A 22,745-nucleotide genomic window follows, 5' to 3' on the forward strand; every position below is an offset into this window, starting at 1 on the left:
TAATTTCTTGGATTTTTATCTGTTACAATTCATCTACATTTATTTATCTAAACATGGAAAAACTATTTAGATATTTTCTTGATTAAAAATATATCCCAGTCTTCAATATTAGTCTGTTCTGATGTTAGACTTTTTTTGGGGGGTGGGGGGGACCTCAGGAGTATATTTAGAAATAGGGCTTATGGTGCCATAATGATAATGTTACAGAAACGTCAAAGCAGTGTCATGGAGTTTTCATCCTTTCCATTTCACACTGTTTAACCCTTGTCATTGACCAGTGCTGAGGTTGACAAACTTTCACTGCAAAAGGTCAGATGGAAAATATTTTCAGTGTTGCAGTCCATATGTCTCTTTTGCAACTATTCAACCCTACTACAGCGGAACAAAAGCAGCCATGGACAATACATAAAGGAATGGGTCTGGCTGTGTTCCAGTAAAACATTATTAATAAAAGCAGATGGCAAACTGGATGTGGTCCATGGGCAGCAGTTTGCTAAACTCTCTACCAGAGAGGAAGACTATAGAAATTTTTCCATTAAATCTTTGGCATCTCAGCTAAGTCTGTGCTTATTTATTATATTAGCATTCACCATTCTACTAAGTGGTTAAGCATTAGGATATTAATTAATATTTTATAAGATTTTAACAGGATATAAATGATACTTTTGATGAATAAACATTTAAAAATTCATAAAAACATTCTATAAACTTGTAACAAACATTAAAATCCATAGGACTTAATAAGACTCTGTATTGATAACAATTCAAAGATTATTCCTTGAGTGATGGTATGAAAGTCCCTTAAGCTAAACACCTAGATTCATGAGGGAGAAAAGCAACTTCATTTTGCAGACAGAAAATGCTTTCTCTGGGGTTTAGTTCTAAATAGGCAGAAAATATTTCTGAACTGAAAGTACAATATAGGTATACCCTGACTTTCTAGACTACAAATAAATAATAAGATAAATTTCAAAATAAAGTTAGTGTCATTCAAAATTTATTACTCCAAATAAAAGATTTTGTGATGTATGTTCATTCTATGCTGATTTCCAATTCAGCACACTGTGTCTTGTGATACAATTTTTCCTACTTGCAGTAGTCTGTGACACAAAGCATTCACAAAACAAATTAAGCAAAGCCACATTATTACTGATAGACAGGAAGCAAGAATGGAAGTAGTCAGATTCCCAATCAGTTGTTCTTTCAAGATTCAGGACAGCTGCCCAGGGCAGATAAAAATCCCATCTGAAAAAAACCCCATTTGACTCTAAAAACAGGTCATCTGAATTTTATACCATGAAGCGAACAGCAGATGATGGGCTAACTGTCCTAGAACATCCTGTTATAGGAGATACTGGAACGTATTCAAGTTTCTCCTGATCTCAGCATAGTGCACTTCCAGCACATTCTACAATGGTTCTAGACTGCAAGTGAGCAATCGGGGAAGAAATGGGTCACCAGGCCAGTTGGGGACTAATCATACAAGCTGATTTCTGATGTTTAAATATAGTTTCAAGGGCAACTGTTATGGTATAATCTCATTTCCCACGAGAATGCCTGCTTCTGATCCAGCCTCCTGCTAATGCACACCCTGAGATGCAGCAGATGAAGCCTGAAGTTCTGAGGTCCCTGCCACCCACATGAGAACTGTGAGTGGAGTTTTGGGATTCTGGCCTTGTCTTTTCCAGTACTGACTGTTTTGAGCATTTAGGGAGTGCACCGCAGGATACAAGATCTCTCCCTGTCTTTCTGTTTTTCAAAAGTGAAAAATAGATAAATAAAAATGTTTAAACAATTTAAAAATTAAAAAAAAAAATTAAACATATATAGTTCAAGTTCTTAATTGATAACCACAAAGGTATTTTAGGATCCAAGTATAAATAGGAAACCAAGAAAACATAAAATATTTGAGTTTCTTGGTACAAAAATATTAATTAAGTATAAGAAATGGTGGATAATTATAAATATAAGACATAAAATAAAACAGGGTGAATTTTCAAGGATTATGGAGAGGGAAAATGCAATTTGAAGCTGAGTGTCATGAGAAAACCTGAAGAATGTTTAATGACTCTGAATTGGGGAGCTATGGGAGAGTTTTTGTTAGTTTGTTTTTGTCCTTGTTTTTAAGATTAATTGTACGTGTTTGAAAAGCAAGATGACACAGAGAAAAGGAGAGACACAGAGAAAAAGAGAGTTTCTATGTGCTGCTTCACTCCCCAAATGGCTGTTATAGCCAGAGCTGCATCAGACTTAAGCCAGGAGCCAGAAACTGCATCGTGTCTCCCACATGGGTGGCAAGGACCCAGGCATTTGGGCCATGTTCCAGTGCTTTCCCAGGCACATTAGTGGGGAGCTGGATTGGAAGCAAAGCAACTGGGACTCAAACCAGCCCTCTGATATGGAATGCAAGCATTGTAGGTGGCAACTTCACCAGTTTTGCCACAGTGCTGTCTGCAATTGGAGAGTTTTGGGTGGAAAACTGAGATAACCACTTCCCTCAGAAAAATAGATCAGGTAGATTGGAAAGGGTGAGGAGAGCAGGGAACATGGGGAAGTTGAACGATGGATACCAAAACACAGTCAGAGAGAAGCAAAAGTTCTAGTGTCCCACAGTACAATGTGGTGACTTTAATTGACAATAGTACATTACATACTATAAAAAGAACAAGAAGATAGGGGCTGATAGGCTCCAAATACAAAGAATGTATGAGGAAATGAAAACACTTGCTGCTTAACTTTGATTGACTTACACTTTTATATTTGTTGAAAATTTGCATTGTATCCCATAAAAATGTATAAATATTACATGTTAACATGAAATACTTAAAAATAAGATTTAAAATTAACTTAATGCAATAAGCACAATTGGTTTCTAATTACTCCTATGTTTGTCTATCGCCTTAATACTTTGGTTTTGCTTAGACATTCTTTGAAAAAAATTCTTAAAATGGTTGACAGTCTATCACTTACCAGCATATATTATTTTTTAATGAGCTAAGTATTTAAGGATTTTCATGTCCCTCTAACCCAAATTTTAGGGCATCTCACAAATATTGATATGCCACATTTTCCTAAAGTTTCGTGTTTCTGATTCTGGTTTCCTTTTGACTCTCAATTCATTTTGTAACTCATTTTAAAGCATACCATTTAGCTTTCAAATACTCAAGGATTTTCTATTTATCATTAATTTCCATTAAGCAATATATTTTAAAATCTCACATAATGCTTGTAAATTTATTTATTCCTTTACTTTTCACAATATTTTGTTTCTAAAGCTTGAATCTGTTCAATTAAGTATATGAAAATTTGAAAATAATTGAAGAATTTTGTAGAGATAATCCTTTTGTTCTTTTTTTAGCAATTAGCCTCTTTTTTATTTATTTATTCAAAAGTCAGAGTTACAAAAAAAGAGAGAAGAAGAGGCAGAGGGAGAGAGAGAGAGAGGGAGAGAGAGAGATGTCTTCCAACCGCTAGTGCACTCTCCAGATGGCAGCAATCGCTGGAGCTACACCAATCCGAACTCAGGAGCCAGGAGCCTCTTCTAAGTCTCCCATGTGGGTGCAGGGGCCCAAGGATTTGGGCCATCTTCCACTGCTTTCCCAGGCCATAGCAGAGAGCTGGATCAGAAGTGGAGCAGCCGGGATTTGAACTGACTCCCATTTGAGATGCCAGCACTGCAGGCAGCAGAGGCTTTACCGGCTACACCACAGTGCTGGCCACTCCATTTATTCTTAGGAAATTTCCCTTTTATCTATACATAACCTCCTTAGAGTCCAATTTTTCTTTTTACTTTTTAAATCCATATAAAGGAACAAACTTCTTGTATTTCATCTATATAGTTTTTTTTTTTTTTAACTTTCATTTAATAAATATAAATTTTGAAAGTACAACTTTTGGATTACAGAGGCTTTTCCTCCCATAACCTCCCTCCCACCGGCAACCATCCCATCTCCCACTCCCTCTCCCATCTCATTCTTCATCAAGATTCATTTTCAATTATCTTTATATACAGAAGATGGTATATACTAAGATTTCAACAGTTTGCACTCCCGCAGATACACAAAGTATAAACTACTGCTTGAGTAGTAGCTTTTTTTCCAATTTTTTTTTTTTTTTTTGACAGGCAGAGTTAGACAGTGAGAGAGAGAGAAAGATAGAAAGGTCTTCCTTTTTTCATTGGTTCACCCCCCTCAAGTGGCCGCTAGGGCCGGCAGCACATTGCGCTGATCTGAAGCCAGGAGCCAGGTGCTTCCTCCTGGTCTCCCATGGGGGTGTAGGTCCCAAGGACCTGGGCCATCCTCCACTGCCCTCCTGGGCCACAGCAGAGGGCTGGATTGGAAGAGGAGCAACCAGGACAGAATCCAGAACCCCAACCGGGACTAGAACCCGGGTTGTTGGCGCCACAGGCAGAGGATTAGCCTATTAAGCCGTGGCGCCCGCCTGAGTAGTAGTTTTACTATTAATTTGCCTACTACAACACATTAAGGACAGAGATCCTACATGGGGAGCAAGTGTACAGTGACTCCTGTTGTTGATTTAACAATTGACACTCTTATTTATGACATCAGTAATCACCCGAGGTTCTTGTCATGAGCTGCCAAGGCTATGGAAGCCTCTTGAGTACACAAGCTCTGACCTTAATTTGACAAGGCTATAATTAAAGTGGAAGTTCTCTCCTCCATTCAGAGAAAGGTACCTCCTTCTGTGATGGCCCGTTCTTTCTGCTGGGATCTCACTCACAGAGATCTTTCATTTAGGTCATTCTAGGTGGTTTGTTTGTTTGTTTGTTTGTTTTTGCCACAGTGTCTTGGCTTTCCATGCCTGAGAAACTCTCACGGGTTTTTTAGCTGGATCTGAATGCCTTAAGGGCTGATTCTGAGGCCAGAGCGCTGTTTAGGGCATCTGCCATTTTATGAGTCTGCTCTGTATCCCACTTCCCATGTTGTATTCTCTCCTTTTTAATTTTATCAGTTATTATTAGCAGACACTAGTCTTGTTTATGTGATCCCTTTGACACTTAATCCTATCATTATGATCAATTATGAACTAAAACTGATCACTTTGACTAGTGAGGTGGCATTGATACATGCCACCTTGATGGGATTGATTTGGAATCCCCTGGCATGTTTCTAGTTTTACTATTAGGGGTCAGACAGTTTTAAGAAACACAATGATATTTTTCACCCCAGCATCCCCCTCATTTCCATCCACCTTCCTTCTTGTTATTTTTCATTTTTTCACAACCACTTACTTTCAGTTTACTTTATAATCACATGTTGTCACAACCTTCAAACATGACCTTATTTTGGAAAATTTTGAGAAGTTTTTTTTCATAATGTCATTAAATAGTTTTCTTTTTGATATACCTAGGTTCCATCTATGAATATTTATTTGAATTATGCTCCTAATGTATTGCAACTTTCCTCAAATATATTAGTGAATTTTGGATATTGTCAGTTATGGTGTTATCAAATACTTATTCTAATACAATCAATTCCCAGTTTTTCTTTGAAATTTTTGTATTATGTATCTTACACATTTTGCATGTATTTTTATCATTTTGATCTCTGTGATTCTGATTAAGCATTTTCAATTAACCTAAATTTTATTCAACTAAAACTCTCTCTTACTGTGTTTAATAAATGTTTCACCTGTATTTTATGTTCTTAATTTTAAGTATTTCACTTTTAAGTTTCATATTTTAATTTTAACTTTTCCTGCAATTTTGGTGGTTTTTGTAATATTCTGCAATATTTTTATTTTTAATGAATAATATTTATGTTATTTACAATTTTAAAAGGGTATTAATAGATCTGCTTGTATTTTTTATTTGTTTGCTTGAATCTGTTTCATATTATCTCTTTAAATTAAAAATCAGACATTTGTTAAAAACTGTGTTGATTTCAATAGGGCTAAAATAATCAAAGCAAGTAAGCTTAATTTAGTCAAAATCTGAGTTCATTGGAAGACAGAAATTGTTGTTCAAAGCTCTTTTTCCCTCTGCTTCTTCCAGTTTCTACAGTGTGCTGATTAATTCATGCCTCACTTCCTTTGAGGGTCATGAAATTTGATTTTTTAAATTCTTAATCCCCTAGGACTACAGACAAATCATTTCTGATGATCACAAATTTTTTGTTAAGTTATTCATCTCTTTCTCAAGAAGAGTTTAAGAATTCAGTAGATGCTCAAGAGGGAAACGGTGTTCAGATTCTTTTTTTACAACTAACCTTCGTCTTTGGAATCTTGGTCCCTTTTGCTCAGCTATTATGGGAGACTCAAACTCCAAATGCTTTTCTTGCTAAAATCTTCGCTGTTTTCATCATTAGCAGTGCACTAATATCTGGAGTTTCTGTCTCTTGTCCTTCATTGATAGTATACAAACACAAAGTACTTGTATATTCTTGATGTAAACGGTAAAGCTACTCAGTGAGTATCATCCTCATCTCTTTCAACAAAACTTCCTGTTTATTCTGTAGTCCCTTATTTGTGTGTGCCATCAAAACTCTCAAATGCTGTCACAGGGAATGTTTTTAATATAATGCCTAGGTTTCCACATTTTATCAAAGAAACTTACTATGCCCTTGTATTTACATGAAGGGGTTATGTTTCCACAGGAAGTCAATTGCTCAACATAGACCTTAGAAAGAAAATCCATAAAACAAGAGTAAGCACATGAAACAAGAGTTTTGGTGTAATACTATAAAATACATTTAAATAGTGACTAAATAAAACAAGTAGTCATTAACAATAGAGCATGAAGGAAATATATCAGTACAAGAAGAAATATAAAAAATATAAAGGGAAGAGTTTGCAGTGCAGGATGAGATATGTTTGAGGTGAGAGGGCTTCTAAAAAGGCAATATCACAATTAAAATCTCACTGTTTATAGAATTATGAATGAAAAAGAACCGCGGCGGCCATTGGAGGGTGAACCAACGGCAAAAGGAAGACCTTTCTCTCTGTCTCTCTTTGACTGTCCACTCTGCCTGTCAAAAATTAAAAAAAAAAAAAAAGAAACGTGATACATTTGACAAAAACAATTTCTAAAATCAAGAAGTTAAAAGAAAAAAATCTATGAGATACAAAGCTTGATGAAACTAGGAAAATAAGTAAAATAGGAACAAAATAATCATGCATATTTTTCAAGAAAAAGAGCTGTATCCTGATACAAGTAAAATCTAGAGGAAGGTACACCCATTTTCAGATGGAAGAAAATTTCTTGAATTTTAATGGTAAAATAAGCATCTGATTTATAATGATCAAGATTTATTTAGCTCAACAAATCTTGGCAGTTTTTTTATTTTTATTTATTTATTTATTTTTTATTTTTGACAGGCAGAGTGGATAGTGAGAGAGAGACAGAGAGAAAGGTCTTCCTTTTGCCGTTGGTTCACCCTCCAATGGCCGCCGCGGTAGCGCGCTGCGGCCGGCGCACCGCGCTGTTCCGATGGCAGGAGCCAGGTGCTTCTCCTGGTCTCCCATGGGGTGCAGAGCCCAAACCCTTGGGCCATCCTCCACTGCACTCCCTGGCCACAGCAGAGAGCTGGCCTGGAAGAGGGGCAACCGGGACAGGATCGGTGCCCCGACCGGGACTAGAACCCGGTGTGCCGGCGCCGCAAGGCGGAGGATTAGCCTAGTGAGCTACGGCGCCGGCCCAAATCTTGGCAGTTTTAAATTCATTAGTGCAATGAAAAACTCACACAGAATTTTGAAGTCTGTATTTTTGTGGCTCTGTAATTTATAGAAATATTTTTTCCTATTTCTAAGATTAAAATTTCAGATAATAAATTATTATATTTGCATTACACTTACAATATCTTAAGAAATAGCTCTTGAATATGTGTGCACAAAAAGGAGAGAAAAAAATGATAATTTTAAAGCTTTAAGTAAAAACATACCAGTGACAAATGCCTGCCAATAAATATTTTTTTTTAAATTGTAAAAACCAGAAATATTCTGGAAAGAGATGATCTGAACGCAGAATGATTATGCTGTAAATCCAGAGAAAATTACCCAATCATTTAAACAAGATAGACAATGGATGGTTAAAAGGAAAAACTACAAATGCACCACATTTATTTTATAAAACAGGTGATATTCAGAAAGTACTAGGGTGCTCTATATTTGAGAACTGCTGAAAACTATATTTGAGAATATATAAGAAGTTCAGATTATGTATAAAGGAACATTTTTAAGGTTTCAAAGTGTCAGTTAAAAAATGAGAGAGGAGAACAACTACATGAGCCCCAACCAGTCATGTGGGTCAGATGATCAAGAAGGGAACATGATTATTTTATATATGTGTAAATATAAACTAGCTAAAGATTATCTAATTTACTGCCGTTTTCTGACCTGTTTGGTGCATGAGCGAATCTGGCTATTTAAACGGACATGATTAGAAACTACAACCCTGGCAATGTTTGGTTCTTTAAAATAATAGTATCTGTGCCATTTAGTATGGCTGCTGGCTTGAATTTTTAATGACTACTTTTTGCATGAAGCATTCATCCCAAGGATTTTCACTAGGGCCTTTTTGTTATGGGTCAGGGATTCAATATGCACTCCAGCTGTTGAAGACGTCCTTTCAGAAATATGCTGCAGGACTGAGTTAGCAACAGTGAGAAGGGCAGTCAGACGGTTCTATCTACTGCAGCAGCATGCGGCCTGTTAAGCATGACTCTCTCTGCCTCTGCTGTGCCTCTGGAATCATGCCAGACCTCTCTAAGACCCAGGCCTTGTTTCAGCACCCCACCCCCGCTTTAGTTTCTAACAACAGTTACCCCTGTTGCAGAGACAGACACATTTCCCAGTTAGTAGAGCCTTCCCTCCCCATCAAATTTCGCAACCTTTTTGAGGGGATGAAGTCCTCCTGGCTTGTCAATGCTGGGAGTGAGCGAATTTCACATTTACAAATCTCCTCACATTTTCCTTATCCCTATGCATGGTACACGCACTTTGCTCTAGGCTGACATTTCTGGATTCCTGACTTTGTAAACAACAAAACAGTAACACTGAGTGTATCATATAGAAGATAGAATTTTTAAACAATTTTGTAAATATTTTCATGAATGTCAATATTTGGTAATTTTTACAAAATCAAGAATATAGTTTCCTGTTTTGTAAGAATTTGGCAATATAATTTTCCAGAATGCTGTGATTTTCCTCAATATCATCCTTTATATTGTTTTTGCAATTAGTTTTTGAAATAGGAATCCATATACCTCTCAAGAAAAAGATTAATTCTTAACGACAGCACAATTTCCTTCTTAAAGTTTTGCCTTTATACACTTTCTTCCCTAAAGCTCAAGAAAGATGGTTCGATACAAACAATGGCTGTCTAAAACCGCAGGTAGTACTGAATTCTACATAAATATTAGGCTGCATTCTGAAGCATACAAAGTACTTCAAAACATTCATTGAAAAGTATATTATAAAAAGCAAGGATTTGGAGGCCAGAGTTGTGGTGTAGCAACTAAAGCCACCACTTGCGATGCCGGCATCCCATATGGGCACCAACTTGTGTCCTGGTTGCTTCACTTCCATTTTGGCTCCTTGCTGATGTACCTGGGAAAGCAGTGGAGGTTGTCCCAAGTGCTTAGGCCCCTGCACTCACATGGGAGACCCAGAAGTAGTTTCTCGCTTCTAGCTTCAGATCTGCCTAGCACAAGTTGTTGCAGCCATTTGGGGAGTTAACTAGGAGATGGATTTCTCTCTCTGTCCCTCCCTCTCTCTAAAACTGACTTTTAAATAAATCTTTAAACAACAACAAAAAAAAAAAAAAGAAAAGAAAGCAAGGATTTTAAACATTTTTGAGACAAAATAAAACCAATAGGCCAGCGCCGTGGCTTAACAGGCTAATCCTCCGCCTTGTGGCGCCGGCACACCAGGTTCTAGTCCCAGTTGGGGCGCCGGATTCTATCCTGGTTGCCCCTCTTACAGGCCAGCTCTCTGCTATGGCCTGGGAAGGCAGTGGAGGATGGCCCAAGTCCGTGGGCCCTGCACCCGCATGGGAGACCGGGAGAATCGCCTGGCTCCTGGCTTCGGATCAGCACGATGTGCCGGCCACAGCGGCCATTGGAGAGTGAACCAACGGCAAAAAGGAAGACCTTTCTCTCTTTCTCTCTCTCACTATCCACTCTGTCAAAAAAAATAAATAAATAAAATAAAAATAAAACCAATAAATTAAATTCTATTTTCCATGAACTTTTTGAAATATTCACTTGCATATATATGATAAAGTTGAACTTATCATTTAGAGCAATTATAACTAAATACTGCAATGCAAATTATTTGAAATTTACAAATTATGTCTTTGTTGACTGCTCCATTTAATATTCCCAGTCTTCAATTGATGGAAGTTAACTGAAAATGCCAGAAGGGAGATGGTAGATACATAGAAATTTTAGAACAATAGAAAAAAAAAGAAGGGATATGAAAGCATCTGTTTAAAAAGAAAAATTAATTTTCAGAAAGTAGAATAGGGTGAGTGCTTGTCACAGTGGTTAAGACAGGTTGGGATGCCTGCATTCCATGATGGGATGTCAATGTTCAGAGTCCAGCTCTTTTTCTATTCCAGCTCCCTGCTATGCATATGGGAACTAGTTCAAGTACCAGCTGTTCTACTCCCCCATCCAGCTCTCTGCTAATGTGGCCGGAGTGCTTGGTCCCCTACACCCAAGTGGGAGACCCAGATGAAGCTCCTGGCTCCAGGCTTCAATCTGGCTAGCCCTGGTCTTTGTGGCAATTTGAGGAGTGAACAACCAGATGGATGATCTCTCTCTCTCTCTCTTTCTCTCTCTCTATGCCTCTGCCTCTCCTTCTCTGTAACTCTGCTTTTCAAATACATAAATAATTCTCTAAAAAATGGAGCGCTTGGGACACTCAAGATCAATTCTCTCTCTCTCTCTCTCTCTCTCTCTCTCTCTCTCTCGTGCACACACACACACACACACTCCCCCCACCCACTTCATTACTCTGTTTTCAAAGAAATAAAAATGAGTAAACATTTTTTAAAAACAGATTTATTTAATTCTGGTTGGGGAACATTATATTAATGTAACTCAAATATATACATCATCAATACCTGCTAAGAAGACAATAGCAAGAAAAAGTAATACTAGATAAATACAATAAACATTCAAAGTGTATGTTTTTTGGTTACATCACATGTGTTTTAGTCTTTTAAATGAATTATATGAGATTCCAAAACTCTTGAGAGTAAAATTTCATGTAGCATGAATCCTCAGATAACAACATAGATGGTGCAACTTTAGGACATTTTCTATTTTAAAAGCATTTCAGAGATTATTGGGCAAGGAGTGGGGAATCCTCAGGCTTCTTCAGATTTACCCAGTCTATAATCCATTATCCATAAAAACCGTGTAATGGCCTGACTCAGCCTCTTTAATGATCTTAGTTATTCTCAGGGGCTGGTGCTGAATACTGAATTTGTTCTCTATTTCACTACCTTTCACATCAGTGTTGTATCACTGCTCTGCATCATGTTTTAAACTATACATTCTCTTCAACATTCAGTTTCTACTCATAAATACTTTAACCTTATATTTTGCATTTTCAAAGATTTCTATGAATATTTTCTGCACAATTGTATATACACTATCCTTGATATTTATCGGTTCTCACTATGCATCCATGAGTACCACTGAGGATGTTTAACTTACACAAACAAGAAAAGAAAAAATTTGAACATGTACTTTTTTTTAAGATAAGGAGTTTTCAATCCTGAATTTTTATTAGAAAAACATAACAGACTTTCAAACGTACCGTTGCTCAGGCTCAATCAACCCACTTAAACAAGTTCTGCTGGTTTGGGGCAGGCATTTTGGTATAGTGGGTTATAAGCCGCTCGCTGCCTGTGATGCTGGTATCCCATGTGGGTACTGGTTTGAATCCTGGCTACTCCACTTCTGATACAGCTCCCTGTAAATGCGTCTGGGAAAGAAATGGAGGATATTCCAAGTGATTGGACTCCTGCCACCCACAAAGGAGACAAGAATGAAGCTCCTGGCTCCTGGCTTCAGCCTGGTCCAGCTCTTGGTTTCAGCCTGGCCATTTGGGGAATGAGCCAGGGTACGGAAGATTTTTCTCTCCCTCTCTCTCCATTTCAAATAAATAAATAAATAAATATTTTATGTATTGAGCCTTTCCACAGTATTTTCTTCTTTTTTTGTTTAAATTCCCAGTGACTTTTAAATGGAATATTTTCTTTGTTAAATTTACTTAATTATTTGAGATGCAGGGAAATGGAAAGAAAGGGAGGGTGGTACTCCTTTCTACTCACTTACTCACCAATAGCCCTCAAGTTCTGAGGATAGGTCAGGCAGAGGCCAAGAGCCAGGGACTCAATCCAGATCACCCACCTTGGTGGAAGAAACAAACACGTGCTGTCTCTTATGGTGCAAGATAATGAAATGGGAAGATAAGTCAGAATTCAAAACCAGGGGCCCTTTATGGGATGTGGGCTTCCAATTTGATGACTTAATTAGTAGGCAAGCCTCCTCTGTATGTGGAAGGCTATCTATTAAAAGCTCCCTCATTGGTTCTTTTTTTTTTTTTTTTTTTTTCTATTTTTTTTTTAAGAGGAGCAACCGGGACCAGAACCTGGCGCCCATATGGGATGCCAGCGCCGCAGGCGGAGGATTAGCCTAGTGAGCCACGGCGCTGGCCCCGCTCATTGGTTCTTATATGCAGCTATGATTAGAGCCACTGGCATAGCAATATATGCTCTGACTTATTTCAGCAGTTGCACGCTCTTTGGTCTCAGAGTCTCTCTGAACTCAAACATTAGACTCTTAAAGGGCTTTCATTCAGATGAGTGCTACAGATTAGTATTTACTGTGCTCATAGATGAAAAAATGATGATAGACTCATGGGATATATTAAAATACATTAAAATTTTTATTAGTAAGCTTCATTTTATCATACTTGTATCGTAAAATCATAATTTGTATACACAGCTTAATAAATGAAAATATTTAATAGTAATGTTTGCTTTTATACTATGCATTCTTTTGTATTAAAATTTCATGTCATTATTCATTGATTAATTTATATTCTTAGAGTGTACTACTTCAGCAATAATTTTCCTTGTTGAAAGGATAACAATTTGTTTGCAAAGGACTTATTTTTTAATTTCGTAAAGTACATTTCATAGTAACATTATGCTGACTCTCAATTACTTGACTTCAGTGATGTATAATCCATGATCAAGTATTTTATGTAAGCTACCACAGGTAGCACTGATCTGATTTGACTTATTAGGTAATAAAAGTACTAACATTTAACTTTTTGGGCAAAAATAATTTGGCTAAATAACTAAACATACTCTCACCAAGAACTTAGATTTTTAGATAAGGAAACTGAAGAGCAGAGAAATAAAATAATTCATAGAATTGGAAGGCTATGTTCAAGGAAAGATGAAACAAAATGCCAGGTTTCTGTCTTGTGCAAATGCATTCCTTAGAAAACTGTGGTCAAAATTCCGTAGGCAGCCCTGCATTGTAACTGCTTATCAGGGTTATTAGCATGGATGTATTTCTTCCAGAGCACTTATTCACAACTACAATTGAATAAAAATGACTACTTCTATTCTTGTTTATTTAATGCTGACTTAAAAGCTGCTTGAAATTAAGAGTTCCTTCTTTCTCATGTTTTTAAAATATCTCCTTTATTATTGGTAATTAATAAATTGCTACTGAGTTAATTAATTGATTAATTAATTTACCAATAACAATGTGAGGAAAATGAACATAAAGCCTTGCCTGCCTATTTCTTTAACATTGTGTCATACCCTCCTGCCAGCCACCTGTCAATAATGCTCTCTCCAGGCTGAAGGAAATTCTTTTCTTTGTCAACATTAAATAAGAATGCATAATTAGAGAAGTGTTCAAGATGTCACCAAGGACTTCTGTTTATTACTCCAAATGCATATTTTGTAGTTTGGAAAATTTTGTTTGTGGATTTTTCAATAAAAATATGTTCAAAAATTTGAATGTTGTTCAAAAATCAGGATACTTTGAGCATGATCACTCACAAATGTTGTTTGTTCATTTTATGAATTAAGCCTTTAGCTTTTTAAAATGTATATGAGAGATGAAAAGTTTTGGTTCAATCAGTTATTTATCTCCTAAATAGCCAACATCCATATAGGGACTCTCATTGCCTAGATGCAAGGAATCTTCAAAAACTTCATGAAAAAATGTATTATATATATATTTAAAACCTGTGTGAGATTCCAAAAGCCTTTCTGCCAAAATGACCTTAATTTTAACTCAACTTTCCATGAACAATTTGAAGTCATAACCTCATAGTTTAATGATCATTTTGCTTCATTCTTACATTTTTATTACTCTAACACTCTTATCAATTGCTGATGGAATAAAGAGTGGTTTGTTTTCAGTGTGAGAACTTTCCATGTTTTATCATTAGTTAAACTTATGACACTTATAATTATTAGAAAATAATACTCAATTTGTGTTTACCAAACTCAGTTATAGAGTATGTTGTAGAGCTCCTTAGGAATAATTGAGGGGTCTGCGCTGTGGCATAGCAGGTAAAGCTGCCACCTGCAGTACCAGCATCCCATAAGGGTGCAGGTTTGAGTCCTGGCTGCTCCACTTCCAATCCAGCTCTCTGCTATGGCCTGGGAAAGTAGTGGAAGATGGCCCAAGTCCTTGGGCCCCTGCACCTGCACGGGAGACCTGGAAGAAGCTTCTGGCTTCAAATTGGCATAGCTCCGGTGGTTGTGGCCATTTGGGGAGTGAACCAGCAGATAGAAGACCTCTCTCCCTCTCTGCCTCTTCTTCTCTCTCTTTGTAACTCTGACTTTCAAATAAACAAATCTTAAGAAAAATAGTAATTGAGCATGAATGATTCATTGCTTTTCTCACTGAAATATAAAAGCATATGGATAGTGGTATGATGCTTATATTTACAATCAACATTCATTAATGCTAATGTGAAGATAATTCCATCAATAGCAATATAATAATGTGTATTAAATGTATACAATGTTAAGATACAATTAAGCTATTTAAGTTTCTCTGATATAATTTTATTTTAAATAGTAATTTTGTTTATTTGCTCAAAATTAATGTTTATTTTTGAATCTAATACAAATTGCTGAGATTTTGTGTTATTCAAAAATATTAAAACTAATCGTGATGTGTTCATGCTGTCATTCTTTTCAATTAGTATTTTTTTCAGCAAAGAAAAAGTCTACCATGTGAAAAAAAATGTTTAGCTATTCTGCTATCACCAACTGCTCTAATTTCTTAGTCCCAGAAATCTGACATGTAACAATTTTATAAATTGTGCTTAGGAACACTTAGTTGATGTAAACTAATTCAGCATCATCTTTTATGCTTTCCTCAGAAGAGCTTAAAATCATTAAATGAAAATTGATTCACTAATGAAGAAAGACATTGAAAGTGAAGGTTTATTGTACTTTTAATTTTAATTGAAGCGATTGGCAATCTCTAGCTACTAAAATTGACTTTTTTCACAGGAGAAAAATGTTTTCATGTCAAGTTAAGTCTCTGAAAGGCGAATGTCAGATTCCTAATGCAATAAGAATCAGATTAGGGTTGCATAACTCTTAAATAAATTCTAAGCAAGGTAATGCATAGAAAAGGACCAAGCATATTTAAAAGACATATTCAATATATAGGACACTCAGTCATTCAATGAAAGCACTTGTCTTTTTGAGGCACTTCTCTTGAAAAGCAACAAAATAAAGGTGACCTAAGAATTCTCTTCTAGTTTGTTTTAAAATTTTAACTGATTGATAGTAACTGACAGCAAAACCAAAAAGAAGTTCTAAGCGATTTCTCTATAAAAATAAGTGCACCAAGATTGATGTTTGCTGTGAATTAAACTTGTTGAACTCCCTGACATTGTTTTCCTACAGTATGTATACAATATTTATTACTGTTGAAATTATATTAAAGAAAGCCTGAGTATTGTATTTTTCTCACTGTTACTTAAACAAGTTCATGACTACTCCAGTTGTGACACAGATGGAGTTGTGGAGTTGTTTATTTTTCCTACATGAATATAAAATGTCATTGATTTTATGTATACTGCCATCTCTACACAACCTTAAAGAATCACAGAAGGCTTTATTTATTTTTTCATATGAGATAGTATAATTCTTCCACTGAAAGTTGCTTTTAAAATAAATTCACAGGGTCAAACGACTGTTCCTACAAAGAGCTGTGAAAAGACAAGGTTACAACAAATACAGTTACAGACACAGTTGACTTTTAATTTCAGTTCATGGTAGGGCAGCTTTCACTGTATAGAACAGAATGTGAGTCCCCAGTGGACAATGGGAGAGTAGGGGCCTGGGTGAGGTGAGGATGAAGAAACCCAACAGCAAACAAAAGCATCCGGATGAGAGCCAGATTTCTTCTGGTTATTTATTTGGTATGGGTTAAAGCAGAGAGTTATCTTATTTCAGACTTGGGGAAACTGGATTCTCTACGTTTAAGGAAAAGTTAGTCTGTTAAGGGATCTATCTGCTTCTTTAAATTTTCAGTTTGATTATACGGCATGGAAGATGAGTGACTCCACTTGGTTTTGCTCTGGTCTAGAACAAAAGCTCCGTCCAAAACAGCGGCCTCCCATAATTTTGTACGTGATTTTTACCACACGATTTTCCTAAAGTGTTCCATTTGAGAGAGAGAGAGAGAGAGAGAGAGAGAGAGAGATTCCAAAAGCTTGCTGAATACGTAGGAGAAGAACCTCTTTTGCTTTATCAACATTCCTACCATCTGCAACAATTTTGCATCAATTCACAATTGGGACTTATTACTATAATTAAAGCCATAAAAGATGTATAAATAGTTATTGACCATTTTTAGTTTAATTATACAAAATAGCTATTATACAGAACAGATAACCTTGGTAAACCCTACTTTGACCTGTAAATAGTTCATTACATTATTTTTTAAAAAATAGGGAATCATGAGTGAGGTCATCAAATTAGAACGCTTATCAAAATTTCCTTCATCTTCTTTGAGTCAACAGACTGATATCCATGTGCAAAACAGAAGAAACATATTTTTACTTGTTATATTAAAATAATGACAAATATAGGGATAATGCTGCAGATATAATGTCTCTCCTTAGCATTTTTAAGGAAAGAAATATTACTATTTAATACTGCATCCCAACTGTGACAAAAACATAAGATCTTTCTCCTTGATATTAAGTATTCTTAATTTAATGTGAAAAGTATTTTCTGTCAGTGAAAACATCATTAAAATCCCACTGCTAATATAAATATATATTACAGAAAAACAAATAAGCTATAAAGCTAAAATGGTCTTAAAATAAGAATCCCCATGTGCTTGCATTCCAAGTCATAACCTCCTGTTAATACTAGATTTATGATGTATATGGACATGTATATAAAAGATTTATAAGGAAAGAGGGGAAACAAAACAATATATTTAAATGGAAGGCAATGAATTTGTAGAACATGCATTCCCTTGCATTATAAAAAGTAAATTGAAGTGTTTGATTTTGGTATGTTTGCTAAAATATTATCAACTAATAACAATAAAATAACTCTATTAAAATTATATAGAGACCTTAAACACCATCTTATGTTTTAAAAACTGTAAAGTACGTACTTTGGTCACTCTACAGGTGTGCCGTCATCTTTGGCGTATTCTAGAATTAATTTAATTATTGTGACTCTGTCAGGTAAGGCATTCCACTTTGCAGATCAGGAAACTAAGGCACGAAGAGTTTCCCCTCTGAAGTTATAAAATCCCTCTACAGCCATTGGAGGGTTCAGCTGGAAATCTAGTCCCCGAGCCTCGCTTCTGCTCACTACGTACATCATCTCTAGTTATTTTATATGATATTTTTTAGAACTCAATATGACTTGAGTATGCTAAAAAGCGCATTTGAATTTTTATAAGACCCAGAAATAGGTAAATAACATGAGAACATGAGAATTTATAGATGATTAACATTTACTCTCTTAGCCAATAAAATTAAACAAGATAAAAATATAGAAAAATTTTTATTTCATTTCCAACTAAATCTTTTTATTTATTTATTTATTTATTTTTTTACAGGCAGACTGGACAGTGAGAGAGAGAGACAGAGAGAAAGGTCTTCCTTTGCCGTTGGTTCACCCTCCAATGGCCGCCGCGGTAGGCGCGCTGCGGTCGGCGCACTGCGCTGTTCCGATGGCAGGAGCCAGGTGCTTCTCCTGGTCTCCCATGGGGTGCAGGGCCCAAGCACTTGGGCCATCCTCCACTGCACTCCCTGGCCACAGCAGAGAGCTGGCCTGGAAGAGGGGCAACCGGGACAGGATCGGTGCCCTGACCGGGACTAGAACCTGGTGTGCCGGCGCCGCAAGGTGGAGGATTAGCCTATTGAGCCGCGGCGCCGGCTTCCAACTAAATCTAACCTTTACTCACCTAAACAGTAATGAATCCATGAGGGATCTAAAGTACCCAATGTGCAAGTATAAAAATGACCATGAAGATATTCAAGTCTCCCTTACTAAAGACAGATTCCTCTATTAATAAACAATGAAGAGCAGGTCAGCTTTGTTTAGATTTGTGTTTCTACATAAATAATAAATGTATTGTCATAATGTTTAAAGTTTAAGAGTTGACTCAAACAAGGAAGTTGAGGGAAGTCTTGTTCTTGTTATTTCTCAAATTTTGCTTTCTTTATGTTAATGTATACATTAATATGCAACTTTTCATCCAGTGCCTTCACTACAATAGGATGCGGGTTTGTAAATAAACAGGCATAAGTTTTGATATTTACGTGAAGTGTTGTTTTTGTAAAATTAGTGTCAAGGAGCAGGCATTGTGGTATAGCAGGTAAAGCTGCTGCTTGCCATACCAGGATCCCATATGAACTATGGTTTGTGTCCAGGTTGCATCACCTCCTAACCATCTCCCTGGTAATGGACTGGGAAAGGCAGTGGAGAATGGTTCAAGAACTCGGGAGGGGCTGGCACTGCAGTGCAGCAGGTTAAAGCCCTGGCCTGAAAACCGGCATCCCATATGGGCATCAGTTCGAGACCCGGCTGCTCCACTTCTGATCCATCTCTCTGCTACGGCCTGGGAAAGCAGTCGAACATGGTCCAAGTCCTTAGGACCCTGCACCTGCATGGGAGATCTGGAAGAAGCTCCTAGCTCCTGGCTTCGGATCAGCACAGCAACGGTCATTGTGGCCAGTTGGGAAGTAAACCAGCTGATGGAATCTCTCTCTCTCTCTCTCTCTCTCTCTCTCTCTCTCTCTCTCTCTCTCTCTCTCCTTCTCCTTCTCTCTCTGTGTAACTGTGACTCTCAAATCAATAAATAAAGTTACATTGTGTTTTAATTCTTTTTTTTTTCAACAGTTTTCCCCCATATAGCAACACAAAGTGAAAGAAAAATACTGTTGGAGTACTAGTTATAGCATTAAATAAGAGTGTACAGCACATTAAAGACAGAGATCCTACATAATATTTTTTTAAAAAATTAATTTTCTATGCCATTTACAATTTAACACCAGGTTTCTTTTTTTTTTTTTCATTTCCAATTATCTTTATATACAGAAGATCAATTCAGTGTATAATTAGTAAAGATCTCATCAGTTTGTACCCACGCAGAAACACAAAGTGTAAAAATACTGTTTCAGTACTAGTTATAGCATCACTGCACATTAGACAACACATTAAGGACAGTTCCCACATGGGATGTAAGTACACAGTGACTCCTGTTGCTGACTTAACAATTTGACACTCCTGTTCATGGCGTCAGTAATCTCCCTAGGCTCTAGTCATGAGTTGCCAGGGCTATGGAAGCCTTTAGAGTTCGCTGACTTTGATCTTATTCCAATAGGGTCATAGTCAAAGTGGAAGTTCTCTCCTCCCTTCAGAGAAAGGTACCTCCTTCTTTGATGGCCCCGTTCTTTCCACTGGGATCTCACTCACAGAGATCTTTCATTTAGTTCTTCTTCTTTTTTTTCTTTTCCATGGTATCTTGGCTTTCCATGCCTACAATACTCTCATGGGCTCTTCAGCCAGATCCGAATGCCTTATGGGCTGATTCTGAGGCCAGAGTGTTGTTTAGGACATCTGCCATTCTATGAGTCTGCTGTGTATCCCACTTCCCATGTTGGATCTTTCTCTCCCTTTTTGATTCTATCAGTTAGTATTAGCAGACACTTGTCTTGGTTGTGTGATCCCTTTGATTCTTAGACCTATCCGAGCCATTGAATGTGAACTGAAATTGATCACTTGGACTAGTGACATGGCATTGGTACATGCCACCTTGATGGGATTGTATTGGAATCCCCTGGCACATTTCTAACTCCATCATTTGAGGCAAGTCTGATTGTGCATGTCCCAAATTGTACATCTCCTCCCTCTCTTTTTCCACTCTTAAATTTAACAAGGATCACTTTTCAGTTAAAATTTAAACACCTAAGAATAATTGTGTGTTAATTACAGAGTTCAACCACTAGTACTAGAACAACAACAACAACAACAAATACTAAAAAGGATAAAGTATTACATTGTACATCTAAAGTCAGGACAAGAGCTGATCAGGTCATTGTTTCTTATAGTGTCCATTTCACTTCAACAGGTTTCCCCACAGAATGGGAAAAAATATTTGCAAACTATACTACAGATAAAGGGTTGATAACCAGAATCTACAAAGAAATCAAGAAAATCCCCAACAACAGAACAAACAACCCACTTAAGAGATGGGCCAAGGACCTCAATAGATATTTTTCAAAAGAGGAAATCCAAATGGCCAACAGACACATGAAAAAATGTTCAAGATCACTAGCAATCAGAGAAATGCAAATCAAAACCACAATGAGGTTTCACCTCACCCCTGTGAGAATGGCTCACATCCAAAAATCTACCAACAATAGATGCTGGAGAGGATGTGGGGAAAAAGGGACACTAACCCACTGTTGGTGGGAATGCAAACTGGTTAAGCCACTATGGAAGTCAGTCTGGAGATTCCTCAGAAACCTGAACATAACCCTACCATACAACCCAGCCATCCCACTCCTTGGAATTTACCCAAAGGAACTTAATTTGGCTAATAAAAAAGCCATCTGCACATTAATGTTTATTGCAGCTCAAGTCACAACAGCTAAGACCTGGAACCAACCCAAATGCCCATCAACAGTAGACTGGATAAAGAAATTATGGGACATGTACTCCATAGAATACTATACAGCAGTAAGAAACAATGAAACCCGGTCATTTGCAACAAGATGGAGGAATCTGGAAAACATCATGCTGAGTGAATTAAGCCAGTCCCAAAGAGACAAATATCATTTGTTTTCCCTGATCGGCGACAACTGAGCACCAAAGGGGAAACCTGTTGAAGTGAAATGGACACTATAAGAAACAATGACCTGATCAGCTCTTGTCCTGACTTTAGATGTGTTTTAATTCTTAAAAAAAAGAAAAAAGACTCAAAAATTTTTTGTTTCATACATTTCAATTTTTCCACAGTAATTAGCTAAAGCAATCAATATATTTTCTATTTATTTATTTATTTGACAGGCAGAGTTAGACAGTGAGAGAGAGAGACAGAGAGAAAGGTCTTCCTTTTTCCTTGGTTCACCCCCCCATGTGGCTGCTATGGCTGGCGCGTTGAGGCTGGTGCGCTGCGCCGATCCGAAGCCAGGAGCCAGGTGCTTCCTCCTGGTCTCCCATGCGGGTGCAGGGCCCAAGCACTTGGGCCATCCTCCACTGCCTTCCCCTGCCACAGCAGAGAGCTGGGCTGGAAGAGGAGCAACCGGGACAGAATTGGTGCCTCGACAGGGACTAGAACCCTGAGTGCTGGCGCCGCAGGCGGAGGATTAGCCTATTGAGCCGTGGCGCCGGCCAAATTGCTGTATTAAACGTGAATTTTAATTTTGACTATGTAAGTGAAATTAAAGGATTTTGTATTTATAATAGTAAAGATAAAAAAGTTCCCTTTAAATGAGAATAGCTGTGTATGTGTGTATGCATATAATATGTTCAAACACATATGCACACATGCATGCATATATATAGACATGCATTCATATGTACACAAATATATTTTTAAATTCAAGCACTGAAGCTATTATTACATTTGAATTTATGCCAGTATGGATTTCACCCTAAGCAGTCAACTTTCTGATGCTTTAAAATTAATTAATAACCTAAGTAAGTTCATTATCATTTAAGTTCTATTTTAGCTACACTTTTTAATATTCTGTTTTTGTTTCAGAGCTATTTAGACACAGCCATTCATGGATAATAAGTCATTTATTCCTCATTAACTGTTAGGATGGATGTAGATATTCATTACAGCCAGACAACAGACTCATTTAACTGCATACAGTGTGTGATTATACACTACATCGATGACTGGAATGCAAATTCCAGCTCACATTTGTTTCATTTTACTTAAGTGCTTGCCAATGGCTCAGATATTTTCCTTTATGAATTTTCTTCCAGGAAAAAAATAATTGTTGAAATTTTATTTTTAAAAGCAAGGAAGGAAGGAGAAAAAAACGAATGGTGTGAACAGCAAGAAGTGTATTATTCCGAAGGATGAATCTCTCTGTGGTGAAGCACATGAAATTTGTGTATGACATCATGCTTTCCCTGGTGTAAATTTATGCCATAGTCAACTTAGCCTTAAACCAGTTGACTTTCAACTTTTAAATACAGAAGACCAGAATAAATTATGATAGAACTGGTCAGA

The 22,745-nt window shown here is 36.9% G+C and overlaps 1 pseudogene; it reads left to right on the forward strand.

Moving 5' to 3' along the window:
• LOC133774255 (chromobox protein homolog 3-like) overlaps window positions 1-22,745 on the forward strand; it is a 173,568-nt pseudogene that overhangs the window by 20,846 nt on the left and 129,977 nt on the right.

This window comes from Lepus europaeus, chromosome 15 (assembly GCF_033115175.1).
Source record: "Lepus europaeus isolate LE1 chromosome 15, mLepTim1.pri, whole genome shotgun sequence".
NCBI lineage: Eukaryota > Metazoa > Chordata > Mammalia > Lagomorpha > Leporidae > Lepus > Lepus europaeus.